Consider the following 25,461-nt stretch of genomic DNA (forward strand, 5'->3'; position numbering starts at 1 on the left):
TTTTCTCAGTTCTAGGTCCCAAGGTGTTCACCCAGCCAACTCTGTCAGGCTTTCTACCTTCTTGCTAGAGTTCAGCATGTCATTTTGCCTCTGCATACCTCTTTTGCACCCCCAAAATCTTACCGTCTACCTCTTCTGAGATCTCCACCCTGGAACACTGCAGGTTCTTCATTCTCTCTCCAACAAACAGAACTCATGAATCACATGATGCCACAACCCTTCTTTCTACGTTTCTACAGACACCAGGCTGGTGCTATTGATCTGTCTCCACCTCTGGCTCCCTGGACTTCAGTCCCAGACTCTGAAGCAATTCTCTGCAGTGTGCTACTACATAAAGGGAGGCAAACCATGCATTTCTTACGGTTTCTACACTCATGAACTGATGAGGCTACCCATCAGTCCCACACATTCCAACCTCGCTATTCTCATGTCTATTTTTCTCTCTCCCACTCTCATGACTTTGTGTCTATTTAAACCTCTTTCTTTCCCTTGCATATAGTCACCAACCTTGGAGACTTGTGTTATAATTTGGGTCTTAATTGACATCCACAGGCTCTTGTTTCAAGCACATGACCACCAGCTAAAGGGCAGTATTTGGGAAGGATTCTGAAGCTTCAAGAGGTAAGTCCTTGCTGGAAGAGGTGTGTCACAGGCAGTGGGTACTAGAGGGCAAATCATCTAAGGCAATCTTTACACCTGACTGAGCTTTCTGGTCTGTTACGGTGTAAACAGCATTGGCCACATGCTATGGCCACCATGACCTATGCCTCCTCCACTACTAGAATGCTCTGAAGCTGGAAATAAATCTCCCATTCCTTCAGCTGTTTCTCTTAGGTAATAAGGCCACAGAAAGACAAAAGAAACGGATACAGCTGGGCATATAAGACTGTCTATCAGGAGTTGTTCCTAACATGACATGTTTGCCATTGCATGCTATTTAAGCCTTCAGGAGTAACTTATGGTCTCCTTCTGTCTCAGAAGCCTAGCAGGTGACTTTCACTTCTTTCATGTGGTTTGTTTTTATTTTGTTGTTTCTATTCTGACAAGGTTGTGTTTACAAGAAAATTTCCCTTTATTCTTTTATAGATAATACAGAATTCTCTACTGTTAGAACTGAGGCTCCACAGTAAGATCAACTCCTCATTCTCATTTTATCACGGGAGAATTAGCACGGCAGGCAGGTAAGAGAGTATGTTCTTGATCACTGCAACACACACCTTCAGGCTCTCTGGCCATCACTTCAGCTCATCCCAGTCATTGTATGGGCAAAGAAAACCAAGACTACTGATGGGAATTCTTCCTTCATGGAAGAACTCTACAGTGTTTCAGAAAGGTGTGGCGAGAATATGACATACAGTGTTTCCTACACTTAATTATCCTGGAATATTTAGTTCAAAAATATCTTCTAGGGCTAGAGTGCCACAGAGCATGTATATGAGAGGTTTTTATGGTTACTGACATCTCCATTGGTGAAGTTTTCAATTACAGAAGCAGAGGTAGTCCTAAGACCATGCTCCACTCTTCCCCAAAAGATACACTAATGTCTATGCGGTGCCTGACAAAATTTTAAAGCATTTTAACATGTAGTAGCAGGCAATAAGAAGGCAAATCTTTATTTTAAAAATGTTTCTCTGTTGCTGGTGAAAGTAAGTAACAATGCATTCTTGCCTAATTTACAGAGGATTAAATTAATGGATAGAAAGCAATAGAAGGAAGAAGGTGCATTCTACCAACAAACAGTGAGGCTAGGGGAGGATGCCAATCCCCAAAGGAGATAGATGCTCAGTCTTCGCTGATGCCTCCAGTTTAGCCTGGCGAAGCCAAAGCAGGAAACACAGCCACACTACATAAGATCATAAGCTACAGAAGGGACACAGTTACTTCCCACTGTTTCAAGATCACTATGCTTCTGGCAACTTTGTTACCCAGCAGTAGACAGCTAACCCAATCTTTGTTACAGTCTCACTTGAAAGAACATGCTAGAAGCCAGGAACCCTTGGCAGAAGGTTGGTTACTAACTGTTACCGTCTGCATGTGAATGCCCCTCAGGCTACTACATTCAAACACTTGTTCCCAAACTGGTAATAATTTTGAAACCCCGAGTAAATGGAGCCCTGCTGAAGGAAGCAGGCCACTGGGGCAGGAGTGGGGATGAGCACTGAGGATTAGAGCCCACCTCCTTCCTGCCCCAGTTTCTCTGTTTCCTAGTCAGTACTATGCCTCAAACAGCTGCTTCAATCTCCCACCCTGCCAGGGAGCCTCAGCTGCCGTGCCTTTCCTGTCATGATGGACTGTGTTCTCTCGAACTGTAAGCCAAAATAAACCTATCCTCCCAGAGTTGGTATTTTCAGATAATGTATCACAGAGGTGAGAAAAATAACCAATACACAAACCCTTCTTAGAGGTCAACGGGCACTGAGTATCAAGGGTCTTAAAATGTGTCTATACCCCTGGGTCAGCCAATCACTTCACCTCTCGTACTTTAGAAGAAATAGCTACAGCTGCATAGAAACACCTGGGTTTGGCAGCAATGCAGACCTTGAGGATGCAGTAGAGGTAACCTGGGATAAAGATAGCAATTGGCAGGGAAGGGGAATTTAATGTTGGCTCCTCTTTCCCTGGAGCAGAACTTAGCATGGAGGGTCTAGCAGCTCTTCCTTCACAGAACTTTCCAGCGTTCATCCATCTTTCAGTTTGCTTGAGCCAAGTTTAATTCTCGCTGAAGAAGACCGGCAGTGCTGTGGTCACCCACATCTGAAGCTAGGAGCTGACTGTTTCCAGCTGTCTTGCAAGGCGTCCGTCATTGTGTCCCAAGACTAGACTGAGATTCACTGGGTTCCTTAGAAGAGTGAAACATTTGCACTGACAGGAGGACTCTACTGTTTCTTCAACCTGCATTCAAGACGTTTATAAATTTGAATCTCAAGTTCTGAATATAAAATTTGACATGTTTAATTAGATAGGCTAGGGAGATTGCTCATCGAATAAGGCATTTGCTACCCATGTATGAGATGTTTAAATTCCCAGAACCCAGGTAAAGCTGAACATATGTCTAATCATAGTGTTTCCAGGAGGGCAGGAGAATCTCCACTTGTACAAACAACAAAGGGACCCTGATTCAAACAAGGTGGAAGGGAAATGGTGACACCCGAGGCTGCCCTCTGACCTCTACATAAACAGCATAGTGCAGGGACACTCACCTTCTCACACTACACACATAACATAAATATTGAAAATGATACAGCCCTTAAAGTGGTCACTCAGTAGAGTGGACTCCCTCTGTTTACCAAGAATCGTTGTCATTTCAACCTCACTCAGACACGGAAAGGGTGACTGCTACTACTATGGCTAACGCTTTGACGGCTCCAATTCCCAGGTGAAACACCACCCCCACCACCGCCTTCCTCAGCCCGCAAGTCTCCGCACAGTTTGAAGACAGAGCCCTTACCATGGAGAGGCCAGGACCCAACCTTCCACCTATTCATTTCCAGCGCCGTCCTATTAATCTTTCTTGAGAATCTGGAACTTGCAAGGCATGCTGGGAGTCCAAGAGCTAATGTTAAGAACCGGTTATTCTGGCCAGAGGCTTACAGTCTAAGAGAGGTGACCTACTTACACAAGTACCATGTGGCAGCGTAACGAGATCCCACATGCTAGAGGTCGCTCACATACTCAGAGCACACACACCCTACTGCTGCAGTTCAGCCCTTATTACTAGAAGCACTGGAAGAGCACACAATGACAACCGCAGGGGCTAAATTTTCCAGAGGAATATCTACCTGCCAAGTGTGCAGTTCTCGCAGCTATTCGGTCCTCATGACTCTCTGAATGAGGTGTGATTTTCATCATTCTCTGTTTTCAGGTGCAAAAGCCAGAGAGGCTTAGGGAGATCAAGAAAATTGCTGCCTGTGGCTGCACTCCATACCTGTAAGCAGGACAGCCAGAAGCCATCAAGTGCCTGACTCCTAAGTGCTTGCTAGCCGGCCTGTGTGACATGTGCCATCACTATATGAAAACACTAAGAAATAAAGGTCCTTCCAGAATCATTCCCTTTAGAAAGCCCCCCCCCCAGAGACAGCGCACTTCAGGGCCAGTGGAAGATTTAAAAACCTACCCAGAGCGGTTCATGGGCACTGGCAAGTGGCTCCTGGTCCAGCCTGTTTCAATTTGCAAGAACCAAATAAACGTTTAGTCATGGAGTCAGAGAATAATAAAATAAAAATGAAAATGAATCCTTGGGGAAATACTATGAATCACACCTCACCGCTGGATATTTTCAGTCTTCAAAAGTCGCTGTTCTTTATGCTTCAAGGCAACGACTAGTTAACTAGAAATGAGACATGCTCACTCCCTTTATTCCCAAAGAAACAATTAACTCTGCAGCTCAAGAAGAAAAGACACTTTGGATGTTCTTAGCTTTTTTTTTTTTTAATTAAAAAAAGAGAAAAGAATGGGGGGAAATTGTCTGCCTTTGTGCTTAAAGAAACAAAATACCAGTATGTTTAAATAGCAATGTAGTGCCTGGACGTGCTTTACCAGTATTTCAACATTCTTCAAAAACATCTGTAAAAGAAATTACTAATAAAAAATACTCCACAACAAATTTTACAGTCAAGCAATACAAACTAACGGATTTATGGACTGCAGCTTAACTGTCTCCCCGGCCTCCCTTCACTCTATAAGAAGGAAGAGGTGGGGAAAGAAAAATCACAACAATCTCTCTTTAAATATTTATTATGTCTTCCAAGCTTAAGATTTAGGAGAAAAAGAATAAAAGACTAGAAGCTATAGTGCTTTGGTTGTTATTGATGTTTTATGTTAACAGAAACTAAACAACACTGAGGTATACACACACACATACACTGTCACAGTGGCAGATGAGCCGCCCAGGGAATGTCTGTGCAAAGCATTATTCTGGATAGAAAGGGTTACCTTGTTAAGTACGAATATGTGGCTTCTGATCAGCCTTAAAGCAGAAGAATTAAGAGGGATAGAAACTGAACCAACAAATTTAGAGAAGACAGGAGTCCAGAGAAAATAGCACAGGAAGAAACTATTCATTTAAAAATTGTATACAGTGATGTTTTGGTATAGGAAATGTGTGTTATTTTGTGGGTATTTTTTCCATAGTTGATGCAAAAGAATATATTTAAAGATGTGTAAGGGGCAGGTCTGTTGATCCACAGCCTGTTTACAGGAACTATTCTAATAATAAGAATGTTATTCAATATATTTAGTTTTATGTTCAGGTCTTTGATCTACTTGAACTTTGTTTTGTTCAGGATGGTAAATATGGATCTATTTGCATTCTTCTACATGCAGACATCCAGTTAGACCAGCACCATTTGTTGAAGATTCTTTCTTTTTTTCTATTGTATATTTCTGGCTTCTCTATCAAAAATCAGGTGTTGACAGGTGTGCGGATGTGTGTCTATGTCTTCTATTAGATGCCATTGACCAACCTGTCTGCTTTTCTGCAATACCATGTGGTTTTTATTACTATAGATCTGTAGTACAGCTTGAAATCTGGCATGGTGACACCTCCAGAAGTTCTTTTATTGTGCAAGATCATTTGAGTTATCCTGTTTTTCTTTTATGAAACTGAGTATTATTCTTTGAAGGTCGGCAAAAAATTGTTTTGGAATTTTGATGGGAGTTGTGTTGAATTTGTAGATTGCTTTTGGTAAGATGGCCATTTTTACTATGTTAATCCTACCGATCCATAAGCATGAGAGATCTTTCCAACTTCTTCAATTTCTTTCTTTAAAAATGTAAAATTATTGTCATACAAATATTTCAATTGCTTGGTTAGAGTTACACCAAGATATTTTATATTATTTGTTACTATTATGGAGGGTATTATTCCCTGATTTCTCTCTCATCCTGTTTGTCATTTGTGATTTTTTTTAGTTAACCTTGAACACATTGGCACAGGAGACAACTTCCTGGACAGAATACCAATAACAAGGTACCAAGACTGACAATTACTTAATGAGACCTCATGAAAATGAACAGCTTCTTTAAGGCAAATGGCACTGTAAATAGGACAAAACAGTAGCCTACAGAATGAGAAAATATTTTCACTAACTCCACATCTGACAGAGAACTAATATCCAAAACATGTAAAGAACTCAAGAAAAATAGATATCAACAAACCAAATAATCCAATTTCCAAATTGAGCATCTAAACAGAGAATTTTCAACAGAGGAATTTCAAATGACCAAGAATACTTAAAGTAATGTTCAACATCCTTAGCCATCAGTGAAAATGCAAATCAAAATGACTTTTAGAGTCCATCTTACACCTGTCAGAATGGTTAAGATCAAAAACACAAATGACAGCTCATGCTGGCAAGGATGTGGACCAAGGGGAGCACCCCTCCTTTGCTGGTGGAAGTGCAAACTTGTACAGCCACTTTGGAAATCAATATGACAGTACCTCAGAAAATTGGAAATCGATCTACCGCAAGACCCAGCTATACCACTCCTGGGCATGTACCCAAAGGTCACTCCATCCTACCACAAGGGCATTTGTTCAGCTATGTTCATCGCAACTTCATCCATAATACTCAGAAATTGGAAACAACCTAGATGTTCATCAACCAAAGAATGGATAAGGAAATGTGGTACACTTACACACTGGAGTATCAGTCATCTGTTTAAAAGAATGACATCATATAATTTGCAGCCAAATGGATGGAACTAGAAAAAAAATCATCCTGAGTGAGATAACCCAGATTTAGAAAGACAAACATGGCATGTACTTACTTATACGTGGATTAGCAATAAAGTAAAGGGTAGCCATGGTACAAACCACAGACACGACAGACTAAATAACAAGGAGGGCCCAAGGTGGGACACACGGATATTCCTGGGAAGGGGAAATTGAATAGATCTTGTGGGTGGATTCAGGGCTGGTGAGGATGGAAACAGGAGGGATCAGGTATGGTAAAAGGATGGAGGAAAAGAGTACGGGGAGAGAACTGGAATTGGGGGGCATTTTGGTGACTCGGCAGGAACCTAATACAATGGAAATTTCCTACAACTTATGTGGTTGACTCTAGAGAGGACTCCTAGTAAACAGGAATATAAAACCTAAACTGGCCATCTTCTGTAACCAGGCAAGGCTTCCATAGGGAGGGACTGGGACACTAACCCAGACTACAAAACCTTTGATTTACAATTTGCCCTGCCTGCATGATGGGCTGGGGTAAAAATGGCCCAGAACTTCTGGGAGTGGCCAACCAATGACTGACCCAACTTGAGACCCATGCTGAAAGAGGGAAGCCATGCCAAACACACAGCCTGAGCGGCCAGGAACCAGAGCCTTGATATCCCAGAGACCTAGGATAGAACCAAACACTACTGGTAAAAACAAAAGTTAATGAAGTGATTCCTCACAGCAGCTCACAGAGACTTGAAGCAACAATTCCAGCAGCACATGGAATTCCTCCTTAAGCAACTGAGGCATTCTCAACACCATGGCACCAGCCAATGATGTACACTCTTCTGGATACCCTTGCTGAACCCCCAAAGGTTTAAATAGCCTTTGTTACTGCCAGTTAAATGAGCTGTCTCACTGAAGCTGTCTCCCGAGAAGTCTGTTTCCTGTGCACTCACCTTGATTGAGGTCCTGCACTGCCCCCACTGTCCCTAGCTAAGCTTTACTCCTCCAGTCCAGTCCTGGGTATCCGCAATGGACCTGGATACCCTGAGAGGGAAGCAGTCACAGGATCAGCGGCAGTTTACTTTCAGATAGATCCATTCTTGTAAGTGAGCCACAACAAGGATGTCTGACTCAGTAGACCAAGGATGGTGGAAAAATCTTAAAGCATCGTTTCTCACTCATGAACAACTGTGAATATCTTCTGCAATTTCTGATTCTTTTAGGTGACCCTGGAAGTCTTTTCTTTTTGTTGTTGTCGTTGTTGTTTGGGATTTTATTTTTGCTAATCATTTTATCAAGTATATCCAGATGTCTTGCTCCACTGGGGGTGTGTGTGTGAAAATTATGTATGTTGAACAATGATCAATTCATAAAGCTTTTGATTCGCAAAGTAGATGAATAGGTCTTGACAACAAGTTTCCATCCTCCAGTCATCTTCTGCATTAAAATAAGCTAAGATATGTACTGTTTTGACTTCTTCCAAGTATCCTGTCCCATAAAACACCAAAAGCTGGGGCAGCACCACATTAGTCATCAGCAAGCACGATCATTTTCTGCATCAGGTCATGCTGGGAATCTGGCATGCACTTACTCCCAGACAATGATAAAAAATGAAAGGTGATTTATGCCAACCATCTTGTGGACTTGAATAAGCTCTGGGAAGCTGTTTATTCCTACATTTCCTTGCGTATGACTAAAGGAGAATTCGGTGTCTACGTGTTTGGGAAAACCTAACTGAATTCCTTTCTTGCAAACATAGCGAGAGCCTGTTAGTTCATAGTTGCTAGAAAATAATTATGTTAAAACTGTCACTCACTTTTTTGTGAGAGTGCGTGTATGTTCCAAGTGCACATGGGGGTGCCATAGGCGGACATCAGGTATCTTTCTCTATCAATTCTCTGCCTTATTCCTTTGAAATGGGGTCTCCTCCTGAGCCTGAAGTGAGGTTAGTAGCCGACAAGCCCCAGTGACCCTTCAGTCTCTGCCTCACCCCTACCCCACTCCGTACTCCCCCACCTCTACAGCACTGGGCTATCATAAAGCCCAGTTTTCTTACATGGGCACAGGGATGCAAATTCAGAGCCTCACGCTTGTACAGCAAGTATTTTTAACCACTAAGCCATCTCTTCACACCCCAGTTTTTTGTTTGGTTGGTTTGGATTTTTTTTTTGTTTTGTTTTAGTTTTCCAAAAAGCCTTTGGAGGTTTGTACTTAAGAGATCAACTCATAGGGTACAAGTTTAGATGCCCGCCAGAGAAGAACTTGGTAGATTCAGGCACTATAAGTGCTCTTCACAAAAGGGTGGAACACATACTCAGACTTTGTAAATGGCCAGGATCTTAAGTACTGGGGTGAACAGGGTGTGACAGGAAAGGGGAATTCACTTGTGGAAGGGCTTCGGGCTGCTAAGAAACAGATCAGCACTATTCAAAATACCCCCAAGCCATGACAACCCTAATGACTATTAACAGAATAGATTAAAAGGTAGGATATTCATGAAATGGATGAAATGGAATGGCAAGTGGGCATGAGAACCCACAAACTGAAGACGCATGCAGCAATATGGGTGAATCTCACAAATACAATGCAGGGGCCTTAAGAAACAGGGACTCATGCACTCAACGTTCAAATGAGTCTACATTTTGAAAGCAGGACTGGTTACTTTTGTGGCAAGGAGAGAAAAGGAGAAGGAAAAGCTAGAGAGAAATCAAGGAAAACGCTAGGGCAGAGCTTCTCAACCTGTGGGTCACAACTCCTCTTGGGGTCACATGACCCCTTCCACAGGGGTTGCCTAAGACCATGGGAAACCAGGCATTTACGTTACTGTTCATAGTGATGGCAGGATTAAGGTTATGAGGTAGCAACAAAAGTAACTTTATGGTTGGGAGTCAACACAACATGAAGAACTGCTCTAGGGCACGAATGTTCTATTTGCTGTGTTTGCTGTTGATTAAATCACTGTGTTTATTTGGGGAAATACTATGTTCTTTATACTTTTTACATTTGTTATATTCTTCTGTACGTGTGTTGGGCTTCAATAGTAATTTATAAAGGGTGTGTTGATATGGGTCTCCTCTCTCTCTCTCTCTCTCTCTCTCTCTCTCTCTCTGTCTCTCTCTGTGTGTGTGTGTGTGTGTGTGTGTGTGCGCGTGCGTGCGTGTGTGTGTGTGTGTGTGTGTGTGTGTGTGTGTGTGTGTAGGGCCAAGACTAATAATGCTGCTTCTGAAAGGAAACTAGGACATCCTCTTGACACTGTCACAGTGACGGGGCTGAGAGCTTAGAGAAAACCCATGCATGTACAGAATCTGGAATAATTCAGGGAGTGGCATGGCAGATGAGCGTTAGAAAATAAGTGTTAATATAGAAGGAGACAAAAAATAGATCTCTGCATTATGTGATATACAATATCAATATCCCAATGCGTTAAGCTTCTTACAGAAAACGTGTTTATCTTAAACTGCATTTTAATTATCACGTAATTTAATATGCAATATTGCTACATTACTATATATCAATTGAGACATGGCTTTAAAGAAAGAGCTCACTGGTAACAATACTCTGAAATTCAGAACTTGCTCGCACAAATCTCTGCAGCCTGTCTATGTGTCTGAGTAGCAGCCAGGCTATTGAAGAATATGGACAAATATAACAAGCTACAGTGACAAAGCTCCAGGAAAAGATCTTTCACCTTGTTCACAAGCCTCAGAGTTGCTGTCTTCTTGGCCACAGACAGCTGTGATGACAACACCCAGGCATGAACCTGTTCAGCATTAGAGCTTCTGATCACTTTGTTTGTGGCTGTGGTTTTTGCTTCTGTCTTCTGCTCATAAGGCAAAAGTTTAGCAAGCTTGAGTATAGACATCAAGAAGAGTAGCAAGCGGGCTGGAGAGATGGCTCAGAGGTTAAGAGCACTCTCTGCTTTTCCAAAGGTCCTGAGTTCAATTCCCAGCAACTACACGGTGGCTCACGACCATCTGTAATGAGACCTGGTGCCTTCTTGTGGCGTGCAGGTGCACATGAGGGCAGAATACTGTATATATAATAACAAATATATCCTTTAAAAAGAAAAAATAGTAGCAAGCCAGGAACAGTGGTACATGCCTTTAATCCCAATACTCAGGGAGGCAGAGGCAGGCAGAACTCTGTGAATTCAAGGCCAGCCTGGTCTACAAAGTGAGTCCAGGACAGGGAAGGCTACATAGAGAAACCCTATCTTGAAAATAACAAGATAAAAAATTTTTAATTAAAAAAATAATAGTAGAAAAATAAATTTTACAAAAAGGAAATCTATTTTTTCCTGCTTTCAGCATTCCTTAGTGCCTGAAATTCTTCCTGAAGAGTAATAGTACACCAATTGGTTATCTAATACCAAACAGTCAGCCCTGAAAACATACATATAAGTGACATTACACAGACTGAGAAGATTATATTTACATATTTAAGAATACATATGTATATTAATAAGAAAAGAGGCCATAAGTTTGAAAGAGAGCAAGTAGAGGTTATATGAGAGTATTTGGAGGAAGGAAAAGGAAAGAAGAAATGATGTAATTATATTACAATCTTAAAAAATAAAAGAAGTGATAGAAAAACACAACTTAAAACTAATAAAATATTAGTAATATGTGCAAATAAAAATAGTGCTAGGTATATATATATATTGTTTTAACCATAAAAGTCAATAAGAACCACAGAAAATGAGCCAAATAGCTGAGGAATTTCACACAAAAAGGAACAAGCGTAGCCAATGAAAACACCAAGGCCTGATAATGCTCATCAAATCAACCATAGCAAGAACTACTTTTCAAACTGTTTGACAAAATAGCTGGTTGGAAAGCATCGCGTGTCAGAGGGGATGTTGGGCAGTTCTTTCCTACATCACTGGAGGAGATGAGGGTGAACTGGTACAGTGTTAGAAAACAGGCCACAGCTATCTCCCAAATTACATTATTTATACACCCTGAATCTGAGCAATCCCAATCCTCTGCAAAAGAGAGATTTGGGGGCCTACATAACAAGCAATGCATTTTGAAATGTTCATGGAAAGAGAGCTTACATTTATAAAATATCCAAATATCCATCATCTGGAAAATACACAAGGAAACTGATATATTCACACAAACAAGTGACTATGGCAATATAGAACAATGTACATCAACCAGAAATATAAAGTGCTTCAAAAAAAAAAAAGTCCTAAAATACGGCATGCACTCTGTCCTTACATAAAGTTAAAAGCAACTAAAATGAAATATCTATAGTTTTGGGGGCTGAAGCCACATAAAAATGAAGCCCTGTGAAGCATATACTTCAGTGGCATTCACTATGAATGTTTTGTTCCCAAGAGTACCTGTGAATAAAACTCCTGGTATAGGACAGTAAGGAAATAAGAGAAGACTCACACAGTGGTACCTGAGACGGGAGAGGCAGGCAGATGTCTGGGTGGCCAAGAGAGGAGACCCATATGGCTAGATGAGGGCTTGCTGAGGTCCAGCTTTGCTCAGGGTGGTAAGCTTATGTAAATCCACTTATGTCATTATTGGAGAGCACCGACTACATCAGCAGTGGAGCTGCTCTCTGTCTCACATCATCAGAGCTTGTAAACAACTTTCTGCAAGTGCAGAAGGGAGGGTTTTATAATAGGTGCTTGAAAACAAAGCAGGAAAATTCCCGTTCTATTGGCAGTAATTGCATCACTTAAGTTTTATGTGAGGTAGTAAAAAGTGGAGGAGGGAACGAAATGGCTCATATGGAGTGGCAAATGGCCTCTGACGTCAGAATCGGTCACGTGGACTTGCTCCCACAGAGGAGGTTTTCCTATGGTGGAATATTCTGGCTTCTCCTGGTGGAAGAGAAGCAATTCTGGCGTCAGATGAAAGCTGGTGCCCCCCCCCCTGCTCCCCGCACTCCTATAGGAAGGTTTTCTCAGACCATGGCAATTCTCTCAAGGCTCCTGTCATGCTTAGACACTATCTCCCATAATGTGTGTTATTCCATCAGGGAAACCCTAGAGAAAACAGTTTACTGAGAGGTGATAGAATAGCGTGGTCCAAACTGAGCTCAAGAAGCAGAGAAAACGTTCACAGCATCTACTACACACATCATCCATTACAATGGATGCTCAAAATTGTCAAAGCACTTTGCAAATAGATGCTAACATTTAATATATAAAAATCTATTTCCTGGACTGGAGGAGGTTAAGAGCGCTGCCTGTTCTCCCAAAGGTCCTCAGTTCAATTCCCAGCAACCACATGATGGCTCACAACCATCTACAATGAAATCTGCTGCCCTCTTCTGGCCTGCAGGTGTTACATGCAGACAGAACACTGTATACTAAATAAATAAATCTTTTTTTTAAAAAATCTATTTCCTTTCAACGACTTTAAGAGAGAATTAATGATTAACCCCACCGAGAAACAGAGACACAGAGAAGTTAGGGAGTTTGCACCAGACCACAGAGCTGCTAAGGGCCCGGTCAGAACTTGAACCTAGGCATGTTGGCTCCCGATCTTATAGTCTTAAACATACGCAACGTCAAGCTCTCAGTAACATTACTTCAGCCCCACACACTGTGGGTCAACAGTAGTGGTTGGTATTCTCACACAGGGTAGGAAGCTGGCTTGAGGTCAAACCAGGCACCAAACCTGGCTCCTAAAATGAAGCTTGACCAGACTCAGGCAGTGCTATCTGTCTTTACTTTCAGCCTCAGTTTCTTTCTCTACAAGATGAAAGGTTAAACTCAATGGCCCTTCCAGTGCTGTCTCATGATCCTGGATTCCTGGCTCCAGGCTTCGCAGCGCAGACAATACTAGCTCTTCCTGGGTCAGGTCTAGTTCCTCCTGCTGGGCTGTGTCTCACATTTGGCTCTGCTTCTCATAAATAAGAGAAAAAGAACAAGGGAAATGTCCTCTTGAGAGATTGGGAGGGATCCCTTCGGCTCTTTTACATGCTTTGTAGAACTGCAGCCCTTAGCCAGAGAGCAATAACTGCCAAGTGAAGGATGGAAAGAAACTAGCCTAGGGGGAGAAATGAACTCACAAAACCTGGCTGCACTCACATTAAAAGGACATCTCCAAGTACTTAAAGGACTGATGATGCTGTTGCAAGGAGACAAACCAGCCCCATAAACCAAGGCAAGCAGGGAACTGTGGCTGTCTGTCCTCAGCTAACAGAGCACCCACCTGCCATGCACAAAGCCTCGATCCCCTGCACCACATAAAACACGGCATGGCAGCCTCTGCCCATGATCCCTTCGTTGGGGAAGTAAAGGATAGTGGGATAAGAAGTTCTAGGTCAAACTCAGCTTCAAAGCAAAGTCTAAGCCAGTCTGCAATACATACAAGCCTATTACAAAAAATACTCAAAACAAACAAACAACCCCCTCAGCATCACCCCACCGAGGGAAAAAAAAAACTCATGAAGGCAGTATATATCGTGAATGCCAAAATGAACCAGAAAGAGCCAGACAATACTGGCAAACCATGTACCAGCCAAGGCTACTGATGCTCTGGAAAAGAATGGAAGAAATGAGGGAGAGCCACCCCAACACCAACACCACACCTACCGCTACCACCATAGCCCACAGTGAACTCGTCCTTGGCTGGTGTAGTGCTTAGCAATCTGTGAACCACAGGAGTCCTTAAGACACGAAGGTCAGAACTGCTGACACAAACAAAACATCAGCTGTGTGGCAGATGACCTAAAATGTATAACTTTATCCTACGCTAGAGTTGAGAGGGTAGTACACGGAGACCCAAATTTTAATTCTGGGTTTTTTTTTCCAGGCCTGGTGATGTGAATTCATTCAAGCAACTTTATCTGAAGAGGGCCTTATCCATGAGCAGCTGAAATAAAGAACAAGATCGTGTCATTTACAGGAAAATGCGAGCAACTGCACCTCCTCATGTTAAATGACACAGGCCGGTCCAACAAAGACACATTCCACATGTTTTCCCTCATGCTTAACTTCATTGGGGGGGGGGGGGACTTTGCATGTAACCTAAAAATTATCAAGAGTAAATTGATGAAAAATTAAAATAACAAGACTAAGGAAAGTAAAGGACAGCAAAGTAAAAGGAAGGCAGTGACACAAAAGAGGGAAGTGAGAATAAGACAGAGCAATGGAGGGCGTGAACGCAGTCACATAACATTATTTGTGTCGTGGAAATGTCCTAATGAAACACATCGTTTTGGGAATTAAATATACGCTAATAAAAAAGTGAAAGTAAGACGAGGGGCTGATTATGTTTACAGAAGATAGCCTTCAGCTAACAATAAAATTCTATAGTTCATAGTTATTAAACACTTGTTTTATATTCACCTAGAAAAAGCAGGTGCTGGGCCAGTTGAGTATGTTTCTATTTTGGGCCATTAACTCTCAATGGAATCCACCATGCTGAGCACGTAAGAGCTGAAACCAGGGGAGATGCAGCTGTGGCCTTTGGCTTTGGCAGCTTTTCTAATTCTGTTCTATGTGCTGCTATCCCCCACGGCCATGTATGGTGAGGTTGTTGTGCCCTGTGCTGAGGCACCCAGCCAAGGGAGGTCAGGGAAAAAGAGACTAAATTCTAATGTGTCCCCAGGCCAAGCAAAGGGTGTGTTATTGTGTGGGGGTTCCATTGGACTGCCCATCAAAGGAAAAAAAAATTTTTTTTGAGACAGGATTTCTCTGTATAGCCTTGCCTGTCCTGGACTCACTCCATCAAAGAAAATTAATAGGCAAGACCAGGAAGCCATGGCCAAGCCTATATTGAAGTTCATGTTGAATGCATACCAGGTAGCCATGACCAAGCTTGTAGGAAGTTCATATTGAATGCAGAGCTTTCCACTTTACCTTTGTTCAGAACACTTCCAAAGTTCCCTTCACCTCCAATCAGTTAGTAAGATACACCCAACACAACCAACCCATCCTTTGAAGACACTGTAGTGATGACCTAATCAAGTTACCCTGGATGCTAGGGTTGTTAACAGGCTCACCCCAACCTCAGAGAAGGAAGACATTTTACTTAATGACAACTGAAACAGAAACCAGGGAGAACCTTTAAGGGTGATCCTCAAGGAAGGATACCCCAAGTCAGTAGAACATAACTTCATAGCCATTCCACCATGGTAGCTGCTGAACAGGGATAACAAAAACACAAGTTCATAAAATTGATTACAAACAAACCTACCTGCTAGGTGAGGTTGTTGCTGATCAGTCTTCACCCAGGACAGGTGTGTGAAGACGCCACTTCTAACTTTTTTTTTTTTTAAACAGCATCTTACTCTATAATCCAGGTTTGGCTCAGAACTAGAAATCATCTCACCTCAGCCTCCCAAGAACTGGCAATACAGGCATGACCTGCCACTCTGGGCTAAACCTCCTGATGTCCCTAATGAATTAGACCTACAGTGATTTACTCATGTGTTTACCCTTCATGTTACGATCAGAGGCTTCTGAAGCTAGCTGTTCTAGATTTTCTAGGTCATTCTTAATTTCAGATATTCTTTTTTCTTTCCTCTGAAATAAGAAGCTCCCTTTTGGGGCTGCAGAGATGGCTCGGTGGTTAAAAAGCACTGTCTGGTCTTCCAGAGGTCTTGAGTTCAATTCGCAGTAAACACATGGTGGCTCACAGCCATCTATAATGTGATCTGATGCCCTCTTCTGGCATGCGGGTGTACATGCAGGCAGAGCACTCACATACACAAAAATAAAATAAATTGAAAAGAAAAAGAAGCATCTTTTTTTTTTAATTTGGAAAATATGGTCTCCATAATAATGGCATTTGCTTCAAAAAATATCAACAATGCTCCCATCACAGCGCCCGTGTCGGGTTTGTGACCATTAACAGAAGAAGTAGGGATCCATTGGGGCTTAAAACCTAAGTCTCAGTGAGGAGGAATATAGTGATTTCCTATTCAACAATTTAGAACTCAGATGAACTTTTCCCTTGCTCTAGAGGAGAGATTTTTTTTCAAAGCTAAGGAGTTCACTTGATGGAAGGGTTCACAATCTGGAAAATCTGAAGCCACGGGGCTTTCCAGCTGCCAAAACTCCTCCACGCTGGCTCTCGAGGCACGCTGCACTCACTATTAAAGTGTCACCATTTATAATTTGGAGTTAAATCTCTCTGAAGCTAAGCTACTCAACCTGGTCCTGCTTACAAAGTGATTCCTTATTAAATACAGGGGTGAGACCAAGCAGGCGTAGATAATAAGGGTTCTCTGATCTCAAGCTAGAATTGAAGCTATTCATTCACGCCAGAGCCATGAAAAGAGAACTCCAGGATTGGGCTTGGGAGCAGGGTTGACTCTGGGCTTACGGCATTATGAAAGACAAACAGGCTGCGGCTGCCTTGACTGTATGCCTCTGCAGTTGTTTGGTGTCCCTGTCTTGCACGGTGCCACATTCTGCATGAACTAAAAGAAGGGAAGTTATCCTGGCAAGGAGACTTTTCTAGTGTCTGCCGGCTGCCTTGAGCACACATCCAGGGCCAACCATTTTCCCACCTCACGCCCTTGCAAACGAAGGCAAGTCACAAGCTCGCCGTAAAGGCATGACTTTGCAAAGAGAGGCAACCGAGTCATGTTCCTGCGCCAAGGCCAGTTGGTCAGAACTCTTGGAGATCCTGGGAAACTTCCAAATGGCAAAGCTCTAAATTACGTTGCCAGCACTCATGGGTATTCCGGCAAGACCACGAAGAAGCTATAGACTCTGACTCATGTGTGTGTGCCATTTGCTTTGGACATGGTTCGTGCTTACTTACTTATAAAATGTGGTAAATGTACTTCTAAATTACAGCAATTCAAAGGGGAAAAAAATCAGACCCTGGGCTTGGTTTCCTCCTCTCACTGGCTGAATCATAAAAAGAAATCCCAGCCATTTCAATAGCCAACACACCCCTCACATTAAGAATTGGTATTGTTTCCCATCCTCCCATTTCATCCAAAGGTCACACCCAGCTCACATTTAAAGAAAGATCTCCTGGTCTTGTCTAGCTCAGCATTTACACATTTAATAAGAGAGCAGAGCCCCTGCCAAGTTAGACGGGTGAGTTGCATCAGAACTTTCTAGAGGAACTTCTGAGGAACGTTGTGGACATGGGCTTCAGAGGCAGCCAGGCCTGGACAGGGTTGCCTCTTGTTCTGAGCAGTCAGTTGGGATGGTGATATTGTCGGCCTTGTAGCTAGTCATTATGACAAAGAAAGCGATGAGGCCTCCCATCATGCAGCAAATGCTTGCCTGCTTGCTTTTCCCTCGTGTTTCTGATTGTTTGAGACAGGGTCTCACTATGTAGCCCAGGCTGGCCTCGAACTCTCAATTCTTCTGTAGCTGTGAGATCACAGGCTTGTTCCACCACATCTGAGATAAGTGTTTGCTTTTTACTACATATGTGCACTTGAAGAATTAGCCCATGATGAACATGTGGATTTCACCATTTGTCAGAGAAAGACAAGGTTCACTCTAGTCAAACCTCAAGATGATACTGCAGGGGAAAGTAGAATATTCTTTCAACCCCAAATTCAGGGTAGGGACTTAGGTGTCATAGGCTGATGGGCTTCTAGAGTCAGGGAGGCTTGTGTAACTTACAGTAGGTTAAATTACACATGGAAATTGTATTCAGAGTTTCTGACAAGTAGAGGCCAGTGAGGACTGGCTTTACATGCTGTACTCAATGTAAACAAAACCCCAGGCTCTAACGTCACTTCTTTAAGGGCACTCATCAGTTAATGGGAGAATTGAAACTGGTCTTGGGTCTTTTCGGGAGAGGCCAATCCCAGGCCTATTATCAGGAGTACCAGGGTCAGACAATCTGAAAAACTTGGCCAAACGCCTTCCAAACTCCAAAAATGATCTTTCCAACTGTCCCTTGCCCTGGAGTCAGAAGCAGAATTTTTTTTCTGGTCCATGTAGGAACTGCCTGATAAAAACGTGTGTGTGTGTGTGTGTGTGTGTGTGTGTGTGTGTGTGTGTGTGTGTGTGTGCACGCACGTGTGCACGTGTGCACGTGTGTGTGTGTGTCCCCGTCTGACTAAAGGGCAGTAAAAGAACTCTAGAAGGAGGACACTTTTCTCTGTCTCCACCTCTGGAAAGCCTCCCAGGGATTTTACAGCCAACTGAGAAAATGAGCCAGAGACAAAGAGCTGCAAGCCTGACCCTTCTTTGTCTCTCTGGCCAAGTCCGAAGAGGTGAGAGCATGCTGTCTGGGTCCACAGGCCTGAAAAAGATCCCTCTGAATTTCAGTGGAAAAATCCCACTTCTGTTCTAGGCAGAGCACAAAATGAGTTGTTTTCCCAGCTTTGTAAAGAGGAGGGTAACAAGCTTGCAGTGGGCCTGATGAGGCAGGGAGAAGAAAAAGAAGAGGAGGAGGAGGAGGAGGAGGAGGAAGAGGAGAGGAGAGAGCACAGAATGGCTAGAGTCTGTGTTTCTCTATTTGTGATTCAGGGAGACATTTAAGAGTTTGTATGGAGCATGGACTATTCTAGAGCAGGGTACAGGGTGAGCGTGGGGCTGACACAAAAGGCCTCTGAGAGGATGGGACACTCAGACCCAAAGGCTGGCTAGGAGTGGCCAGGTGCAGAGGAGTCTCCTAGCCAGAAAAGACAAACTTGTACTGTAAAAGGCCACAGAACAAAGGCTGCCTTTGCCTTTTCAGCACCCAGGCTCCCTGTTACAGTATGACAGCAGCTGTAGACAATGTGGAAAGGAACACGGGTGGCTGTGTTCCAGAACCTTTATTAAAACCTTTACCAGCACGGACACTTGAGTCTCATGCAATTCTCACTTGCTGTGAAATAGTCTTCTGTAGACTTTTTTTTTTTCAACCTTTAAAAAATGTAAGAGCCACTCCTGATTTGTTTTAAGACTATCCTTGCCAAGGTTTATGGGACCCTGTGGAGATCGTTCTTGAACTAAGAAAATCATAACCACAGGCTTTCTTAAAGCCTTGTTGTAACCAGGGATGGGACCAACCAAGGCAAGACACTTGAGCCCAGCATTCAAAATTTAAGGTTGTAGTCACTGGTGCGTATAAGGTTGCCACCTGTGAGACCTGAAAGCATAGGGCCTCCTTAAATTTTGCACTCTATAGACAGCTTACTTGGTTCACATAGTTGTACGTTGGCTGGCACCTGTACATAACAGAGTACTTTGTCATAAAGTAGTATTTTTTCATAAAGCAGTACTTTTTCCATAAAGTTCTGTGCCCTCCACCTGAGCTGTTATGATGCCCTTTTGGTGGTGTGCCTATTTGCATGCTGACACTATGATTTCCCAACCATTCCTCTGGGAAGCATAATTTGTTTAACAAGAAAAGTGATCTGTGTCATAAAAACCTGAGGACAAATGGGGAGAAAAGAATGAAAAGCTGTGCAAATTGGAGCTAAGGATAGTCCAGGGAACAGGTAAGAGTTTGGAAAATGACTCATCATTAAAATTGCTGTTTTCAGGGTGACACAAGGAAGACTAAGAAAGGCGAAAAATAAACTGATGTCCAAAGGAAATATTTAATTAGTTTTACTGGGTATTAAAGTTGTAAACCAGGCTGAAGATACGGCTCAGCAGTTAAGAGCATGGACTGTTCTTTCAGAGGACCTGGGTTCAATTCCCAGCACCTACATGGCAGGTTCTAGCACCTTCACACAGGCATATATGCAGGCAAAACATCAATGAACATAAAATTAAAAAAATAAATTATAAAGTTGTAAATCATCTTGGCCATTTTCTCAATTTTCATTTATTATATCTATATCCATACTATACTATTTAAAATATATAGATATATGCAGTATTATATATATATATATATATATATACCATTTACTATATACACATATAGTAAATCATATAGCTGATCATGCACTTACATCTAGAATATATAAAGGTTCAAACTGAAAGACAACTCAATTTTAAAATGGACAAAAGAGGCCGGAGTTGTTTAGTAGTTGAGTACTTGCCTAGTACGAGCAAGGCCCTGGGTTCAGTCCCAGGATTTGATTAGACATTTCTCCAGAGAAATGTAAAATCCCAACCAGCACATGAGAAAATACTCAGGTGCATTAACCACCAAGAACATGCAAATAAAAACTATAAGGAAATTATTGCTTCCTACCCAAGCAGGATGGCTATAAGCAACGACAGAGATGGTAAGAAGCACTAGGAGGGATGCAGAAGCCTCAGTGCTTCGTGCTTTGCTGTGAGGATGAGGCAGATGTTTGGAAAAACTGTCTGGTGACCCCTGTAAAGGTCAAACATACAGTTATAGACTCCGGCCACCACTCCTCGCCGGGGACAAGTGGCACTCTTTTGTTCCTTTGACTAGGAAGAAGTGGCTTGTCCTTAATGAGCCTCAACAAATTTCTAATAGTCTTACCTAGGAACGGCCTTTTTATATAATTAATTTAAAAAAAATATGTATTTATTTTATGTGAGTATTTACTCACACTTTAGTAAGTGCATTACTAAATAATAGGGTATCTGATCCTTTGGAACTGTTGTCACAGACAGTTGTGAACCACCATGTGGGTGCTGGGAAATGAACCTAGGTTCTCTGAAAGAACAGCAAGTACTCTTAACTGGTGAACTGTAATCCAAAAGCCTGTGTCTGAATGCTCACAGGGCTGGGAATACAGCTCAGTGGCAGAGCACCTGCCTGACATGCAAGAGGTCATGAGTTCAGGCCCTATCCCTTCAAAGAAAAACAAAAACAAGCTCACAGAAGCATTACGCATAATCACAGCCTCAGAGTAGAAAAGCTCAATGTTCCGCAACTGGTGAGTGCATTAGTACAACACAGTGGCATATCATTACACAGTAAAAAAAAAATCACAAAGCACTGATACATGCTATAGCGTCGATCGGCCTGAGAATACTAAACCAAGTGAATTAAGCCCCTCTCAAAATATCATATACCTTTGTAAGTCTAGGTTATGAAAATCTGCAATAGTGTATTCTATAGACAGAAAGAAGAGTGCATGTGCAGGGTTATGGAAGAGGTGGGGGGGCGCGCTGATGCTAAAAGGCATAGGGTGTCTTGGTGTCTTCTGGGGCATGAAAATGTTCCAGACCGACTGTGAAGGGTGCACTTACCTTTGAATACCTGTGGGCAAACTGTATCCCAACCAAGCTGTACAAAAAGAGAAGACATCCAAGTACCCCTTCCCCAACCAAGGAGATACGGGTTTGTGCTTCAAAGGATAAAGGGCACTTCCTAATTCTGAAAGACCTGCAGGTTCTCATGTGGCTGAAGACTCAGGAGGCTGCCTGCTGAGCTTCCTGAGGCCTTGAGGGAACAAGAGCCCACACCAGGGAATGGGTTAGAGCTCAGGGCAGGGACCTGGTATAAGGGTTAGGAGCTTGTACTCTTGAGCTTTTCGTGTGTCCGGACCACCAAAGAGAGCGTCATGTGATTATCTTGGGGCTTTTGAGGGCTGAAGCATGAGTCAGCACTGCTGTCTGAGAATAGTGCGTCAGGGAGGAACAAGCCACTAGATAGCCTAGTCATGGAGTGCTACACCCAGCCCCGCAATGATGCTTCAAGTCCCTGAATGCTGAATCATCCGGCCATCAGGGTAGAAACCTCCCCCACCAACCCCAAGATGTCTATGAGCCCCATGTGTGCTGTCTGCATGTTCCCAGAGAGGGAAACTCCCACTGCAATCATCCCATGGCATCCTGAGGTCCTGGCCTATAAAATGCAGGTCTTCACCTGAAAGCCTGTCCGTGCCCACTGGCTCTGGTCATTTTCAGGCCACATACAAATGGTCATTCTAAGAGATTGTTCTCTGAAGTTGATATCTCCATTTATGTAGGACAACTGCAGCAATCTACCTGAAAGATATCTCTAGGCTTTTGAACTCTCTAAGATTCAGAGAGAGCATTAAATAAAAAGAAAGAAAGAAAGAAAAGAAAAGAAAAAGATAAGCACCCCTAGTCAAATATTTAACCTGCAGGCTTTAGCGACTTGCCAAAGACTCTATTTTGTTGAACCAATAGTTTGAGGGCAGGAGGGAGTACACATGGCACTGAATAAGTGAGGGGGGCAGGGCTTTCATGGCTTACAAGCAGGAGGAGGCTCACAATCTGGTTAGTCAGCAAGCACGAATCCTCATTAATGTCCTCATCCAAACCAATGCTCTCCACACAGCTGTGAAAATATAAATTCACTGGACTGTTCTGACCAACACACGCAGAAGAAAAAAAAAAGGTGATGGCAAAGAGCTAATTAGAAGAGTAACACACGCCAGCAATGCGTAGGAAGGACTGTTTGGGCTAGCATTTTACAGGCTGACATAATACAGCCTTGGACCCCCCCACCTCATGGAACTCAAAACTGCAGGTATCCAGCTTCTTTATATAAAATCGTCTAATGTGGGGCTGGAGAGATGGCTCAGGGGTTAAGAGCACTGACTGCTCTTCTAGAGGTCCTGACTTCATTTCCCAGCAACCACATGGTGGCTCACAGCCATCTAGAATGTGATTTGGTATAATTTACACAACTGGAGACATGAATAGAATTCAGCTGTGCCAGTTCTGCCAGGCATTTCCACCAGACTCTAAACCAAGGAGAAAGATGTGAAGAAGGCTATACTTCAGAGAAAGCCAATGACTTTTCTGTCATGCATGCTGAAAAGTGCTCTCCTTTATAGAATCCTCCCAAGGATCAGGACACCCAGCCTATGCCCAGCTACACCATAAGTGGCAATAAAACATGCCCCACAGCCTCCAGGGAGGGCAGCTGAGACAAAAGGAAGAAGCCCACTCTAACAGAGCAGTGGTGACCCCTCCTAGCCACCAGAGAGCGAGCAGGGAGGGGGCAGTCTGCCTCATGTTATCAGTTCTTTTCACTGTAAATTACCCAGCCTAGGGCCTGGCCAGTGAAAGTGTTTGGACGCTACTGCCCAAGGGCTGCGTCAGGGTTGGGGGAAGCCAGCAGGAAGCATGGTCCACTCTGCTAATCATCCTAAAGCTCACACCCACAGCAATCTATGTGCATGCCTTTGCTATCCTGAAACGTCTAATGTGCTCTAAAGTGTACATGGTTTTAGAAATCAATCTCTTTTCCAGTGGGATAGCTTGTTGTCATCAGCAGCAGGCTGGTGGTGGAGAGGTGCGGGGCCAGCCTTCAGAGCGCAGAGCAGGACAAGCCACTCCATAATCAGTGTCGCACCTTGACGCAGGTTTTGTGTGGGAAGAGAAGTAGAAATGAATCTACCTACACTACCTGGGGTGAGTGGGCAACAAACATAGAAAGGCTTTCATTTGTCTGACAAGATCCCTACTGTTCCCAAGGGCCCAAGCAGTATGGGGATCTGTAGGGTAGAACAAGTACTTTCCACATTAAAAAAATAAAAAAATAACTCAGTTTAAACTGCCAGCTAGTGGTTTCCCAGAACTCAAAAATCTCCACCAGAACTTGGAAAAAAGTATTGACAATGTGCCCAAGTCTTTGACTGACAGAAAGGGCCTCGGTGGGACTTGAACACTACAACATTGGTCCACAGTTGTAATCAGCACAATACAGCCAGCCAAGTCTGAAATAGCACAAACAACGAAAAGTGGGGTGATCCACCAGCAGACACTGAAAAGAATGGGAGTGTTTGGTTTCATTTAAAAGTCTACTCCCTGGCAGGGTGTGGGGGCACACTTCTTTAATACCAGCACTTTGGAGGCAGAAGCAGGTGGATCTCTGTGTATTTGAGGTAAGCCTGCTCTGCATAGCAAGTTCCAGGATAGCCAGGACTACATAGAGAGATCCTGCCTCAAACAAACAAACAAACAAACAAAAACCAACTAACCAAACAAAACAACAAAAAGGTACTCCCAGTTTTCTTTCTGAGTGAAGAGAAACTACCACAGAAAAAACAGTCTTGATTATGATTCTAGATGCCATTTACTAGCTATGTGACTTAGGACAGGGATGGTGTTTTGAATAGCAATGGCTTGGTCTTCAGTTGATAGAACTGTTTGAGAAGGATTGGGAGGTGTGGCCTTCTTGGAGGAGGTGTGTCAGTGAGGGCTAGTTTTAAGGTTTCAAAACTCTGTCCCATTCTCAGTGAGCTTTCACTCTCCCTCATGTTTGCAGATCAAGATGTAAGCTCTCAGCTACTGCTCCAGTACCATGTCTGCCTGCCTACCTGCCTATTATCATGCTTCCTACTATGATCCATATGGACTCGCTCTTTGTAACTGTAAGCCCCAATAAACTCCATCTTCTATAAGTGGCTTTAGTCATGGTATCTCATCACAGCAATAAAAAAGAGTAACTAGTACCAAGTTACAAGGCTTCTCAGAAAGTCTTTTCTTAGCAATACAATGGATCTTGAAGCTAACAATCATACCAACATCACAGGCTGACATCAAGAATGAAAAGTAGTTAATCTCAGACTTGGCATATGTTAAATGTTTGATAAATGTCAGCCTTCTTGATCAACGATGATAACCAAGGTATCATCACCAGTGGTATTTCAATAAAAAGAATGTTCATCTGGACTGAATGTTTCTTTTTTAGGACTTCGTTAATGAAAGAAGTATGAAGAACTGGGATGTGAGAGTTCTAGAAGCAATTTCCCACAGAGAAGGGCTAAAGGAAGCAGGAGTGTTTAGTAAGGATAGGAACAAATGATGGGGCATGGTGATGCAATCCTGTAATCTCAGCACTTGGTAGAAACTTGAGGGTCAGGAGTTCAAGGCCAGCTTTTTCTATTTAGTAAATTCAAGCCCATTCTGGATGACCTGAGGCTTTATCACAAGAAAGCAAAGAAGGAAAAGGAACAGTAAACAGGTGAAGTATACAGTGATATCTTCAGCAGTGCAGATC

General features: G+C 42.9%; 1 protein-coding gene and 1 long non-coding RNA gene across 3 annotated transcripts in view; both read right to left on the reverse strand.

Moving 5' to 3' along the window:
- Positions 1-25,461, reverse strand: part of PLCE1 (phospholipase C epsilon 1) — a 284,075-nt gene that overhangs the window by 219,425 nt on the left and 39,189 nt on the right. The gene's annotated exons all lie outside the window — the stretch shown is intronic.
- Positions 1,799-3,495, reverse strand: LOC311582287. Its single transcript, XR_014774072.1, has 2 exons — positions 3,449-3,495; positions 1,799-2,892 (listed from the first exon to the last, which is right to left on the reverse strand). It is a non-coding gene; the product is annotated as an uncharacterized lncRNA (long non-coding RNA).

Source organism: Acomys minous (assembly GCF_964271855.1).
Source record: "Acomys minous genome assembly, chromosome: 2".
NCBI lineage: Eukaryota > Metazoa > Chordata > Mammalia > Rodentia > Muridae > Acomys > Acomys minous.